This window comes from Triticum aestivum, chromosome 4B (assembly GCF_018294505.1).
Source record: "Triticum aestivum cultivar Chinese Spring chromosome 4B, IWGSC CS RefSeq v2.1, whole genome shotgun sequence".
NCBI classification, from domain to species: domain Eukaryota; kingdom Viridiplantae; phylum Streptophyta; class Magnoliopsida; order Poales; family Poaceae; genus Triticum; species Triticum aestivum.
The window spans coordinates 658,219,793-658,235,248 of NC_057804.1; positions in this window are offsets into that span (position 1 = coordinate 658,219,793).

Consider the following 15,456-nt stretch of genomic DNA (forward strand, 5'->3'; position numbering starts at 1 on the left):
TGCGGTTAGGGACCCCGAACCGACTCACGAGGCCTTTGATGAACTTGACCGCAGAGCCGGATGGGATGGTGCGGACGGCTTCCACCTCCGCCCACTTGGTGAACTTGTCGACGGCGACATAGAGGTAGCGGTAGCCCCCAGGCGCTCGAGGGAATGGGCCCAAGATATCCAGCCCCCAAAACGCGAACGGCCACGAGAGCGGGATGGTCTATAGGCCCTGAGCTGGTTGATGGATCTGCTTGGCATGAAATTGGCAGGCCTCGCAAGACTTTACCAGCTCGGTCGCGTCATTGAGTGTTGTAGGCCAATAGAATCCGCTGCGAAATGCCTTGCCGACGAGGGTCCGTGACGACGAGTGGTGTCCACTGTCGTGGTCCTAAGGCTGACAGTAGAAAGGGGGTAGGTATGGAGAGGCAAGATCTAGCTATGAGGAAGGTGTACACACGAGGTTTACGAGTTCAGGCCCTTCTCGGAGGAAGTAATAGCCCTACGTCTTGGTGCCCGGAGGCGGTCGATTGGATTGTGTGTGTTGAATTACAGGGGGTGCGAACCCTTGTCCCAGAGGAGGGGGCGGCTTATATAGAGTGCGCCAAGACCCCAGCCCGCCTCCATTACAAGGGGCTTGATGTACATAAAGTAAGGGGCATTACTGGTAACGCCAGTCTTAAGTACTCTTAATGCTCATAAAGACTAAGGAGTGAATGTCCGGCCGTTGCGTGCTCTTCCGACTCCTGATCTTTGATATAGGGCCTGTTTGGGACTGCTCCGCTTCACCAAAATCAGTTTCGCTCCATTAAATTTACTTTGGAGCAGTTTCATCCAGAAGTTGTAGCACTACCAAAGAGAATGTCTGGCTTCCATCTAGCTCCAGCTTCAAGAATGAGAAATTTGGTGGAAAGGATCTATTTGATTGGTCGAGGGGGGAGAAACAAAGGGGTATCCACTTACTAGTGGCAGTGGTGGGTAATTTCCACCCAACTCCAACTTCTAGAGTTTTTTTGGAGCACCCCCTGAAGAGCTTCATAAAAAACTGGGAGTTGTGCCCCAGATTCTAGTTTTTTTGTGGAGCGGCATATCGTGGAGCTACCCCGTTTGGCTTGTGTTTTCTGGAGCAGAGCTGAATTTTAAGGAGCAAAGCAGTCCCAAACAGGCTCATAGTCGAATGACTCCCCATATGGTCGAGTGACGGTAGGGGGTGGTCGTCGAGTGATGTGATCGTCGAGTGGATTGCACTCAACGTACTTGAAAGGTGTTCTTCTGTTGCCTCTTGGTCTTTTTATCTTCTGGGGTAGTGACCTTGGGTAGGACGTATGTGCCGGGCATATGACCCTACCCCAGGTCTATATCCTTGTCAGTAGCCCCTGAATGGATTATTGTGCGAGTGGAAAGTAGGCTGAAGTTGATCCTGCTTCGAGCTTCGGGCCTTCGCGAGTGCTTTCTGCAAATCTGAATGCCTGCGTCGGTATTTCGGTGTTGACTCAGTCGCCTTGATCCATTCAATGAGCCGTCGACTGAACTGGTGACATCAAGCGTCAAGTGCTGTGTTAGAGCGCGAGATCTTGGGCGTGATTGTCTGCGGTGCATCCCGGATTTTGCGGGATACGAATTTTCGGAGAAGCACGCGGGACAGAGAGTGCTGAAACAGGCGGCTCGGATAAGTAGCAACGCCTCGATTGTCGCGCCGCCTTTTTCGCCACCTATGCTGCGCGCAACTGTTGGAGGATTTGATAGGATTGCCTGGGTCCACGCGTCAGTCGCTCGGAAGTGGCCCTTTATAAGGTGCCGGGACCGAGGCGCTTGCACTATGCACGCCTGTTCCTCCTTCTTTCTCCTCTGTTTCTCCATCGCTCCCAGCACCTCCGCTCTCGACGCCGCTGCTTCCACGCCATGGTGAAGGACAAAACGACGGCACTGGAGCGTGTTAAGAAGGCGACGGGGGCGGTGAAGGGCAAGAAGCAGCAACGCGGGTCGTCGTCGCGCGCGGGGCTGCCACCGGGCTGGATCCAGGGCGATTGGATCCGGTCTTCGATTCGGCAGGTGGATCTAGACGAGCTGGCGGAGTCTGGGTTAATTGCCAAGGGAGCAGCAAGGCTACCGGAGGGGGAGATGAGTCCCCAGCCTCGACCGAGTGAGTGCGTTCTGCTCGCCACCCACGTCGACCGCGGTTTTTCGCTTCCCCCGCACCCTTTCTTCTGGGGGTTCCTGAACTTTTTCGGTGCTCAACTCCACCATTTCTCTCCCAACACCATCATGTATTTAGCTGCGTTTGTATCGATATGCGAGAACTTCTTAGGATGTCGACCGCACCGGGGTCTCTTCAAACACATCTTCACCATTCGTTCGCAGTCGGTAACAAAGGCGAAGTCGAGTGACTCAAAAACCCATGTCATCCAGATATGTGGGGGCTTAGGTATCCAAAACCCATGCCTTTCCTGCCATGACTCTCCCTGACTCCGTTAGAGGCTGGCAGTCGACCTGGTTCTATTGCCAGGACATCGCAACTCCAGGTCAGTCGACTGGTCTTCCCCACTTCTCGTTTGACCGTGTTTAGACCCCTGCTCCACTGAAAGTGACCGCTGATGAGACCATGGAGACGAGGATGTTGGTGGATAGGGTGGTCCAGCTCATCAATGAGGGCGTTACGGGTCTGGATCTGCTAGAAGTGTTCCTCAGTCGATGCATTCAGCCTCTCCAGGCCCACGATCACCCGATGTGGCTGTATTACGGACCGGACGACACCGCTCGAGTCCATCCAGAAGAAGTGCCGTCTGAAACTATAGCCTTGTGGCTGAGGAGTATCACAGGCAACTAGGACAACCCCAGAGGATCCAGGTGAGTCGTCCCCTTCTACGATGGGAACCCGCCTGACAAGGTATATTTTTTTTCTGACTGTTTCCTGATCACGCTCTAACTGTACTTGATGTTGACTGACTCTGACTCGACCGATTTATTCTACAGGTATTCACTGAGATGCATTTGATGCCCAACGGCGAACAGGCCTTGGTGCAGGACCAGGAGGGAGAGGCCAGTGCCGAGGAGAGTGGTGAGTGGGAGTCCCCGAAATAAGAGGAGGAGGAGATCAAGGAGTCAGACAAGGAGGAGGAGGTCGACTCGCCACCCTATTCTGAACGTCGATCCAAGCAGCAGCATGATCCGTCTGGCGGGCGTGCGAAAAGTGTGGCTCCGAGTGCCACTACTCAGAAGCGCACTCGGACGTCGACTCCAGAGCCGACGGAGAAGGTGGCCAGGTAGCCTAAGGTCGCTCCCCCCATGGATCAGAAGACACTACCGCGGATCAAGATAGACGTCCCTGTTGCTTCGCGGTGAGTATCTCGCTTGCGTTTTTGGTAAGTCGACTGAAGACTTTCTTGTGCTAACCCACTAACTCATGTGTCATTCCAGCCCCACCTCCACTGCCACTGACATGGACATCGACAAGGTGCCAGGAGATGAAGAGCCACCTCACGAGTCGGTAAGTCTGATCAGCCAAGCTTTGTTGAGTCGTGTAGACTGTCAATAGATAGAGTTTCTGACATTTTATCCTTTTCTGCAGTTCCGCAAGAAGTTGTTGTGCTCCCTGATGATGAAGAAGAAGTGCCTCTATAGGAGAGGAAGAGGAGGAGTGGGAGTGCCGGCAGGAGGAGGCTTGAGGTTCAGATTCCTCAGTCGACGCTGGCGCTCGAGGCGGTGGTCGAACTCTCCGGAGAGCCTGTTCGGACCAGCGTCACGTTCGCCAGCCTGCTGACGAATGATCGTCTGACGGGCTTGAATGCAGCGACTCCCGCTGCTCCAGTGCAGCTCCACGCCTCCGACCCAGCGACTACCTCTGCTGCTTTGCAGCCATCACTTTTTGCTACGTATCAGACTCCGGATGATTCGCCGAGTGCCGCTAGGGAAGCTCTGTGCCAGGTGAACGTTGTCATGGAGCAGGTGAAGGTGGTGCACGAGGCCAGCCAAGTGGCTTACAACGCCAGTACTGCCCTTCAGGCAAATGTTCAGGTCAGCGAGACTCCGACTGAACTTTCGAATGTTATCTTGTATCTGATCACCCACTGGGGTGTTTCTTTGCTTATAGCTTTGAAAATTTCCATTCCACTCGACTTGAGTAGAATCTTAGTAGACTGTCTGAACTCACGCTGGACAGACCCTGCTGAGTATTGATCCGAACCAGTGGGGGCACGCTAAGTGCACCCACTAGGTGTAGTCCCCGAGACCATGGTCAACTGCTGGCAGTCGATTGAGGTCTTAGAATGTACCTCTCTTTTTTTTTGAACTCACGCTTGTCAGCGTTCTGGGAACGGGGGTCCCCAGACTTGCCTGCCTGTGGCCTGCGGCGTGGCTCAAGGGGCAGCCCAGCGCGGCCCATCTTCATCAACACGAGCTCAAGACCCTCGCGAGGGGCCAAGCCTCGCAGGGCGGACGACAGGAAGCTTCCTCAGGCACGGCCTCGTCAGGCAGGCTCACGAGGAGGCGGAGAGATCAAGGCGGGGTACCTCACGAGGTGCCCATGACGCAAGCCATGACGACCAAGGCCAGGCGGGCGCCAGGCGGGCGCCGGCCTGCGCAGAGTCCCTGTTTCCTCTTTGGTGATAAGGGAGCAAGCCCAGGAAATAGCATCAAGCAAAGGCATCCATCTCGGTGCAACAAGACCAAGACCAGTAGAGCGACAGGATGGAGGTCATCATGGAGCCCAAGCCGGCGTCACCACCAGAGCCTTTGACAGGCGAGGACCAACTTTAGTCAGGATAAGTGTACTGGATGTTCCCCTTCAAAATGGCCAATTGTTGGCGCCCTTCCCGCTTAATATTTGGGAAGAGGCCCAGGGCCTTTGCCTATAAATAGGACTAGCCACCCACAAGGTAGAGGCATCTAGAAATCAACCGGATCATCCTATGGGAGAGCGACTGAACTCCCTCTAGCAGTTCATCGCACCAGCCAAGAAAAGACCCTCGTGAGGCTGTTCTTCCTTGTATTGTTCATCATCAGCCCAAGGGGCAATCCACCACACCACAAACTAGAGTAGGGTATTACACCACAATGGTGGCCCGAACTAGTATAAACCCTGTGTCTCTTGTGTTGCTCTTTTTATAGCTTAGATTCATAGCGAGGCGGTGAGGCGCAGGTAGGTAGAGGGCGAAATCTCCGCGCGCACCCCAGTGTTCGAATCTAAAGGGTCTGCCGGAACCCGAAATCCGACATTTGGCGCGCCAGGTAGGGGTGCGCCGGAATTCGTCTTCCGCCTCCCTGTTCTTCGTCGACCATCGCATCCATGTCGGACGCTCGTCGGGCGCGCGCCGAGCGCCGCGCCACTCTCGCTTCATGCGTCGCCCAGACGACCCCCGTCGGCGGCCGCCCCTGCTGTTCCCCGTCGCCCGCCGTCAACGCCGCCACAGGCCCGGCAGGGAACGAGCAGCAAGCATCGTCCCAGCACCCGTCCATGAGGCGAGACGGCCACACTGCTACGCCCTCACTCGCCCCGGCTGGTTCTTCGTCCCGCGTGCCCCGCGTGGCCATGGAGGCTCGAGCTGTGCTCATTGCGGCAAACGAGCTCCTGCGCTACTGCCTAGTCAACGACGTCTACGAAGAGTGGCTCGACCGCGTCGCCGAGCTCGTCCGCGCTACAGGGTCTCCCCCGCGCCATCCTTCTCGCTGCACCGCGCCCCGCCCCGCGCTGGAGATGAAGCTCCGGGGGCGCCTCAGCCGCCTCCCCCTCAAGAAGGCGCCCTGGCCCCAAGGCGCGTGGCACCTGGGCGGAACCCGCTCCATCCGGCACCAGCGCAGCAAGAGCGGAGCTGCCAAGAGGTTCCTCGGCCCCAAGAAGCTGCAGTGCTCCCTGCTCCGGCCCGTCGCGACCACTCTCCTGTTCTAGCACGCCAAGACCCCGCGCTGCTCCCAGCCGCAGCGCATGGGGACCCGCAAGACCAAGCTCCTCGTCACCAAAGGCCTCCCGTGGCCACAGCAGGCTGCCTCGCCTTCACCACCGAGCTGCGAAGCGTTGCATGGCCCTGCAAGTTGAAGCCAGACCTGCCTCCCCGCTACAACGGCACGGCCGACCCTGCGGAGTTCCTCCAGCTCTACGAGCTGGGCATCGAAGCCGCCAACAGGGACGAGAAGGTCATGGCGAACTGGTTTCCCATGGCACTCAAGGACGGGGCCCGCACATGGCTCATGAACCTGGCTCGTGGCACGATCTCCTCCGGGGACGAGATGCGCACACGTTTCATCGCCAACTTCCAAGGTACTCGCGACCGGCCACCCGCCGTGAGCGACATGCGTCGCATCAAGCAGTAACCAGGGGAGACCCTGCAGAAGTACATCCAGCGCTTCAACAACGCACGTCTCAAGATTCCCAAGGTGACTGAGGAGGCCATCATCTCAGCCTTCTCCGACGGCATGCGCGACATCAAGATGAAGGAGGAGCTGGCGATGCATGAAGATCTGTGCACTTCCCTGGAGCTGTTCAACTTGGCGAACAAGTGAGCCAGGGCTAAGGAAGGACGCCTTTCCCTCCTCAAGCTGCCAGCCGCAGACCCAGAAGAGAAGAAATCCAAGGCCAAGGACGTGAAGCGCAAGGGGGCTGCCGTGCTCGCGGCAGAGCCAGACACCAAGCGAGGCAGAGATCAGCCCGAGTCTTTCAAAGGCAGCCGGTACTGTGTGTACCACGACCTCCACACCCACAACACCAACGAATGTCAAGAGCTCCGAGCCGTGCGAGCGGGGAGGACCGGCCGGCGCCCCGACCGCAACGATCGAAGCTAAGACCGAGGAGGAGGAAGGAACGCAGGACGTTGGGAAGACCGCGGACCTCGCCAAGGGTTGCGCGACCGACCTTGTGAGGATCACTAGCAGGGGCAGCCTCGCGAGGGAGACTGGAGGGATCAACCTCGCGAGGATCGTCCGCAAGGAAATGCAGGCCTCCCTCCACTGCCGCTGCAGCCAAGGAGAAACGAGGACCATCATCAGAACGAGGGGGCTGGGGGCTTCCAGGAGCCGCGCACGATCGCCTGCATCCTGGGCGGAGCTCAAGCCCCAGCCTCTCAGCGCATCTTCAAGCAGTTCGCCCGTGAAGTGAATGCAGTCCTGCCCAGGCTCAAAGCCACGCGCCCCCTCAGGTGGTCGGCGTGCGCCATCACGTTCAACTCAGCGGATCAGCTCAAGTGCGCGGCCACAGCCGGAGTCCTCCCGATGCTTTGCTCCCCAATCATCAGCAACGTGCAAGTCACCAGGACCCTCATTGACGGCAGGGCAGGGCTCAATGTCCTGTCCGTAGAGACATTCAACAATCTCCAAGTGCCTTACGATCAGCTTCAGCCAACCAAGCCTTTCTCCGGAGTCACCGATGGATCCACGGTTCCGATTGGGCAGGTCCGCCTCCCTGTCACCTTCGGGGCGCCTAGCAACTACCGCACCGAGCTCATCGACTTTGATGTCACTCACATTTGCCTGCCGTACAACGCCATCCTCGGGTACCCAGCTCTCGCCAAGTTCATGGCCGTAACTCATCACGGCTACAATGTGCTCAAGATGCGAGGAAGTGGCGGAGTCATCACGGTGCCCTATGAAGAAAGAGACGCAGTGTGCTCCCTGGAGCGAGCTTTTCAGGCCGCATCACTTGAAGACCCAGATCGCAGGAGCGGGAGGCTCCCTGAGACCGCTCCCAAGAAGAAGAAGACATTGCCAGGCCCAACCCCTCAGGAGGCAGGCCCCTCAGGGTCTGCGCCTGCTCAGGGGGCACCTCCTTCTGTCGCATAGGAAGGCGCGCCCGGCGCCGTCCTCAAGCAAGGCTCGGGGGCTCCCTCCTGGAGGGCCACCGATCTTGCTAAGGTCACGAGGGAGGCGCTTGGGCACCACTTGGAGGCGTGTTTTAGAACACGTTTCCCTCAGGAAGGAGCCAGGCAAGGAGGGCCAAACCCTCAGGAGTTCGTCAGTCAGATCACGCAGGAGTTGCAAGAGTCAAGAGTCATGAGTGGCAGCCGCCGCTTACCCGCCGCAGCTCCCCATCCAGACGAGGATGGTGGGCTGCGCGTCTGCATCGACATCCCAGGGCTCAACCGAGCCGCCTCTTAGGAGTGCTTCTAGCCCTCACGTGTGGGGCGCTGCAAAGGCCCACCCCACAGCTACGGTCGCATGCCCTATGGCTTGCCGAACGCGGCTGCTGTGCGCCAGCGCCTTATAAGGAGCATCCTGGAGGCTCAGGAGGCCAGGTGTTCCGCAGTCCTGGCGGAGATGGAGATGGTTCGCGAGGAGCCACCAGCGCCTCCGGAGCCTCCCGAGGCCCCTGGGCCTGGGGGCTCGTGAAGATCAGCTTCTGCAGCCCACGACGACCGCTACTTCAGCACCCCTTTCGTCTTCAACGCTACCAGGTGACATACTTCAAGTTTCGTTTCTAGCTGGGAGCGCCCCCAGGGCTGCATTATTCCCAGGCCGCGTGGGTCCGTCCCTGTGGCATGTATCCCCTTTTACTTCATGTTCCTAGCTTGCCTTGTTGGGGGCGCCCCTCAGGCTTCATCATCCCCAAGTCGCTCGGGTCAGACCCAGCGGCATGTACCCCTCTTGCGTTTATCTTCGGGCCCTGCATTCGACCTATCATGCTTGTTATTTGATGCCTGGCCGCGACACCTCTTCTTCCTTCATGTCGGCCGTTTGCACGTTAAAGGGGGGGTACCTGAGCATCGCGACTAAGGGCTCGTACTGGCCCTCCAGCCCTCACCCGCTGGCTTTGTCCACGGCAAACCAACGACGGCTGAGACCCGCTCGAGGGCCGGGACCCGAGGACGTAGAACGTCGACATCTAACCAAGCTTGCACGTTAAAGGGGGGGGGTACCTGAGCATCACGACTCAGGGATCCTACTGGCTATCCAGCCCTCACCCTCTGACTCTATCCACGGCATTGTGACCTGGCAAACCAGCGACGGCTGAGACTCGCTCGAGGGCCGGGACCCGAGGACGTAGAGCGTCAATTTGCAGGAACACATCACAAGTTAAGGCCCAGTGCCAGGCGCAACCCGCCTAGAGGTAGGACCCCGTGAGTCCCGCGCTGGCTCACGGGTGCCCAGATACACCTCCTCAGGCCCTACCGTGCCAGCCACGTGTCAGGGCGGGGCTATACACACCCCGGGGGCTCATCCCGGAGGGGAGCCCCCTCCCACGCACCAGTGGAAGCACCATGCTCCGTGCTGGCTGACGACACTGCCGAGGAGTGCCCGTACACATACGGAAGCGCTATGCTCCGTGCTGGTGATAAACAACTGAGGGTGGCCCCCGGTCGCATCGACCTCAGGGAGCCCAGAGCTCAGTGCCCGGCCTCATCGCAACGACTCCCCTCGGGAGTGCCGCGCGAGGGGGCTGGGCACGGGGGCTGCGCCTGGGTCACGCCCAGACGTATGCCACCCAGCCAGGCCCCTCGGGCCTGGTTCGTCGTGCGTCTCTCCCTGAGCGGAGCCAAGGTACGAAGGCCGTTCGAGCGTCAAGGGGGACTCCTGAGCATCGCGACTCAGGAGCCTAACTGGTCACGTAGCCCCTCACTCCTTAGTTCCGAAAGGCTAACGGCGGTTGAGGTATGCGCGGGGCCGGGCTCTGCAGACGTAGAACGGTAGATTCACCCCCACATCTCACCTCCCTACTTGCTGTTCGTGCGCCATGGGGGGACTCCTGAACATCGCGACTCAGGAGCCTAACTTGTCACGTAGCCCCTCACTCCTTGGTCCCGTCCTGGTTTCCGGTCGGGGCTAACAGCGGCTGAGGTATGCGCGGGGCCGCTCTCTGCCGGCGTAGAACATAAGCAAGTAGGAAGAGCGCAAATTTCGAGGAATTCAAAAGCAAATATTACAGTCCATAACTGTTATCACAACACCAAACACAAGTTTAAACGCCTCCCTGAGGCATGATGCATGTTGCAGGAGCTGAAAGCAGGACAGGAGCCACAGCGGAGTCACTTGTTGGAGACGGAGCTGCGCGGTGCGGGTTTGCCTCGTGGAGCCGAAGGACCGGCAGCGCCTCACTTCGGCTTGGTGCTGAAGGCCCGGAACTTCGACAGTAGAGCCTCCGCATGACCCTTCACGGCCTCAGCAGTGGCAGCGGCAAGCTCGCCGCTCGCTGGCTCCAGCAGGCTGTCGAGGTCGACGTTGGGATCGCGAAGGTAGACGTGGGTAAGGACCCGCATCAGCACCACAGAAGACAGGACACGCGCCTTGGCCTCGGCCGTAGGGCCAAGGCCAAGGGTGACATCTTCAAGAGCACGGATCAGGAAGGGGAGCAGCTTGGCGGGGTCGTCCTCGGCGCCGGCCAGCGGGCTTTCCACGCCGTTGTCGTAAAGCGACTTCAGCAAGCCGCGAGCCTTCACCTCCATCTCCGTGAAGGCCTCGCGGTCCTCAGCAAGGACCCGCGCCTTGCCGTCCAGCTTGACCTTCCACGCCCCTAACTCCTTCTCCAGTGCGCCCAGGTGGTCTCGGTCCTTGACGACTGCCTCGCAAGTCTTCATGTCTTCCTCCTTCTCTTGGCGGATGCGGACCTCCTTGGCAAGCTGGTCCTGCAGGCCCTGCAACTCACTCTCCAGTGCCTTGCAACGACCTTTGGCATCGGCCGCCTCCCCCAAGGCGGCATCGCGAGCAGCCTTCGCCTCAAGGACGGCCAACTTCTCCTCATCGCAAGCCGTCGAGGCCTGAACCAGTGCCACTCGAATCGAAGCGTTAGAGCGAATCCAGCCAGAAGCCAGCTCCAAGCGCCTGGCCACCAAGCGAGGGTCGGCGCCCAGAAGATCTTGCCGCAGCTGGTCCAGTTCAGCAGTAGCACGATCCAGGACAGTGGAAGGAGTCGGAGAGACAGCAGTTGGTGGAGTAGGAGGAGAGGACGGCAGCGTAACCACAGGCGGGACTTGCTGCGCCCCAACAGTTGTGGCGGTGGCATCAGGCAAGGATACCTCAGGAGCCTCCTTCAGGTTCTTCGCCGCAGGCGCCAGCCTATCCAGGATATACGGACGTCAAGCCTCAGCGAGAAAACAGGGAATGAAACAAGAATCAAGCACTTACTGGTCGCCGCTCGCGAGCTCGAGCAACCTCCGGCCGTACTTAAAGCCCGAGAGCCGGCTGCTGGGATCAGCCTCAAGAGGTTCGGACGCAGGAGGCGTGTTTGGGGGTCGCCTCGGAGCCAGGGCAGACCCGAGGGGGACCAGCCCAGTCCTATCCTTCTTCCGGATCGGGGGCAAGCTCTCACCGCCCCACTCGTCATCATTCTCATCATCGCTCGGCAAGAGGCGAGGAGCGCGGGACCTGCGCCGGGGGAGGGGCGCTCGCGACTCCCCGTCGGTAGCCTCGGAGTCGAGCCCTTCTTCCCGCCCCTCTTCTTCCTCCTCTTCGCTGGAGTCACTAGAGGACACGTTCACCGTCGCCAGGGCCGCCGGGTCCTCGGGAACCTGAGTGGGCACGGGCCCGTCCCCATTAAAGACGGGCATGGAGTCCACCACCTGCTCCCAGTCATCCCGAAGGAACAAGGGTACAGGGGCGCCTTCCAGCCTCACCACGTCTCCTCCGACCAAAGATTGGAGGACCGCGGCCAGATCTTCGTCGGCCAAGACTACGGGGCTCAGGCGGGGCCTCCACAGAGGAAGCGAGTACTTACAAAGCGGGGCCACCTGGTACTCCAGAAACTCCCTCAGGAGTGACGCACCAGCCAGCTTCGCCATCGCCATGTTCCCTGGCCTCAGATCTGCGTCCATCTTCTCCAACACCGGCTTCGCGCGGGGGTCCACAAGTTCCGCGTGAGACCAATCATCGGAGCTCGTGGGCTGCTCCGTGGGCAGAATCAGATAAGGGTGGATGCGCCCAACATCTACCATGACCCACTTACTCCTGAAGCTCTCAATCCTCTTCCCGGGCTTCGAGATGGCGTTGGAGCCGCCATACGCGACAAAGCTCACGCACGCAGAGAGAGGACCACGAGAGAGCCGGAGGGAGAAGTAGTGGCGCAGCCAGGCTACCGAGGGCTGCACCCCGACGTGAGCCTCGCAATAGTAGGCAAAGATCGCTAGAAGAAGGACAGAGTTGGGGTGGAGGTGCAGAGCTTGCAGGTCGTAATGGCGGAGGACAGAGAAGAAGAACTCAGAAAAAGGAGGTACCAAACCGGAAGCAATGTCGCTTACAAAGAGCGGATAGAAGGTGCTCCCTTGGCCCTCGGGAAGAGCGGAGCCAGCCTTGAACACCTTTGCCCCGTCGATGCCTTGCGCCGCCACCATCTGGCGCATCCGGGCAAGGCTCGCCTCCGACACGTTTGGCGAATCCAAGGCAGGTGAATACCAAGCTTCGGCCGGGGTCTGGCGAGGCGCCATGTCTTGCTAGGGCACGCGGTCAAAGTAGATCTAAAGATTTCGGAGGCAGAAAGGAAGCACAAGAAAGGGGATCTGAGCACTGACCGGAGGAAGCAAGAGAAGCAAAGCCTAGGTAGAGGCCGCTCTTTTGTCGATTCACGCAGTTGCGGAGGCGCCCACATCCAATCAACTGCCATGCGGCACCCAAGGCCGAAGGCTGTTAGGGCCCGCGACGCTTCGCACTTGCCCCTTCGCTTCTCTGCTCAGCCAAGTCCGGGCGCGCCTTCGGCCCGGGGGCTACTGTCGGCGTTCTGGGAACGAGGGTCCCCAGACTTGTCTGCCTGCGGCCTACGGCATGGCTCAAGGGGCAGCCCAGCGCGGCCCATCTTCATCAGCACGAGCTCAAGACCCTCGCGAGGGGCCAAGCCTCGCGGGGCGGACGACAGGAAGCTTCCTCAGGCACGACCTCGTCAGGCAGGCTCGCGAGGAGGCAGAGAGATCAAGGCGGGGTACCTCACGAGGTGCCCATGATGCAAGCCATGACGACCACGGCCAGGCGGGCGCGAGGCGGGCGCCGGCCTGCGCAGAGTCCCTGTTTCCTCTTTGGTGCTAAGGGAGCAAGCGTAGGCAAGAGCATCAAGCAAAGGCATCCATCTCAGTGCAACAAGACCAAGACCAGCAGAGCGACAGGATGGAGGTCATCATGGAGCCCAAGCCGGTGTCACCACCAGAGCCTTTGACAGGCGAGGACCAACTTTAGTCAGGATAAGTGTACTAGATGTTCCCCTTCAAAATGGCCACTTGTTGGCGCCCTTCCCGCTCAATATTTGGGAAGAGGCCCAGGGCCTTTGCCTATAAATAGGACTAGCCACCCACAAGGTAGAGGCATCTAGAAATCAACCGGATCATCTTCTTGGAGAGCGACTGAACTCCCTCTAGCAGTTCATCGCACCAGCCAAGAACAGACCCTCGCGAGGCTGTTCTTCCTTGTATTGTTCATCATCAGCCCAAGAGGCAATCCACCACACCACAAACTAGAGTAGGGTATTACACCACAATGGTGGCCCGAACTAGTATAAACCCTATGTCTCTTGTGTTGCTCTTTTCATAGCTTAGATTCATAGCGAGGCAGTGAGGCGCAGGTAGGTAGAGGGCGAAATCTCCGCGCGCACCCCAGTGTTCGAATCTAAAGGGTCTCCTAGAACCCGAAATCCGACAACGCTGGGTAGACCCTGCTGAGTATTGATCCGAACCAGTGGGGGCACACTAAGTGCGCCCACTGGGTGTAGTCCCCGAGACTACTTGTTGGATATTTGATTCGACAGTAGTCTGAGAGTGGCCTTTCCTCGTCGGTGCCGTTTATTTCTGTCGACTCACATGTCACTTTTGCTGACTATAGAGGTCTTGTAATCTTGGAACTCGTCTTTCGGAGTTAAAGAAGAAGCATATCAACATCGAACTCGACCTTTAACTTGCCAAGAAGAATCTGAAGACTGCCCAGGAAGGGACGACTATCATGGGATGTAACCATTCGACCGTCTGCTTAGTAGACTATCCACTGTTTTTCATTCAATCTCTTAGAGCTGAGTGACTTCACATAAGCAGATGTGCATAGTGAAAACCGCCAACTTCAGTCTCGTCTGAAGAGTGTTGTTTCTTTAGAGAGGATGTAGGAGGCTTTGGAGCAGAAGGACCTGGATCTGGCATCCGCTCAGAAGGAAGCACGCGAGAAGACGAAGCTTGTAGACCAGAAGCTGGCTTCAGTCGGTAAATTTGAGGAGGAGAACACGAAGTTGAAGACTGCCGTCTCGGACGCCAATCGGGAGGTCGAGCAACTAATGAAGGACAAGGAGAACCTGACCGCTGAAGTCGACGGTCTCACGGCCAAGACGGGCAAACTAGAGTCCCATCTGGAACAACTCGCAGCAAAGCATGTCTTGAAGCTTGAAGGTATGAATGTTCGGTTGGATAACTTTCGTCGACTGAGATTTGCAATTCTGTCGACTCATTGTTTGTTGTGATGGAATAGAACTCTGTCAGGACTTTGACGCTGAAACTGGACGGGTCGAGACAGGTCTCGACCCCAACAATTGTCCCATGAAAGATGAAGTTGCGATGAACTTGCTTCGACTAGAATCACGCTTGGACAGTGCAGTCGGCTATCTGGCTCGGCTGAAGGCCGTGATGGCCCGAGTGGACGCCGAACTCTGGCCTCAGGCAGAACTTCCTCAAAGTCTCGAGTCGCTGATGACTCGACTAAACAAAATTTCTGACCAAGTGCAAGAGTGGAAGAAGTCTTCTGCCCGCCGTGGCACCGACGTTGCCTTGTCCCTTGTTCGCGTGCACTGCAAGGAGGCTAAAGACGAGAAGGTGGCGGCCCTCAAGGTGGCGAATACTAAGAACCATTCTTTCAAGGACTTCATGGACACCTTCCTGGAGGCAGCCACTCGCATTGCCGACAGCATTGACCTCGACAACTTCTGCAACCCGGCCAGTCCTTCTCCCGCCGAGTGATTGAAAAAAACTTTATGCTTCACCTTTATTTGCCTCGGGATGTCGAGTGATTTTGTAACAATTGAAACTCCTTCGGGCCTCGTGCCCGAGTACTTTTAATCCGCGGTTAGGAAACTTTGGATTTATCTTTGAATATGTTGGGTTTGCCTTCGAGTGAAGTCTGTTCTTCGGTTGGGTCGGTTTCTCATTGTTTAATGCAGGTGCTGAAGAAGGGTCAGCAATCGACCCGTAGATGAGCCCTTGGTAGCATTGATCAGCTCATCAGCGAGGTACTCAACAATGGTCTTGACATTCCTGTCATCAGCGAGGAGCCAATCATTGGGTGCACACAATCTTGTCCTTCTTCTTGACGGTGCAACCCCCGGAAGGAGGGGTGTGGGCAACCCGCAGCCTCACCCACCACCCGGTAAGATTTTTTGAACTTAGGAGAGGGATGTCCTGCAGCTAAGCCTCCGAGTGGGAGGGTCGCTCACCACTCGGTAGGATTTTTCAATACTTAGGAGAGCGCTGGGCTGCAGCTAAGCCCCCGAGCGGGAGGGTTGCTCACCACTCGGTAGGATTTTTCAATACTTAGGCGAGCGCTGAGCTGTAGCTAAGCCTCCGAGCGGGAGGGTTGCTCCCACTCGGTAGGATTTTTCGA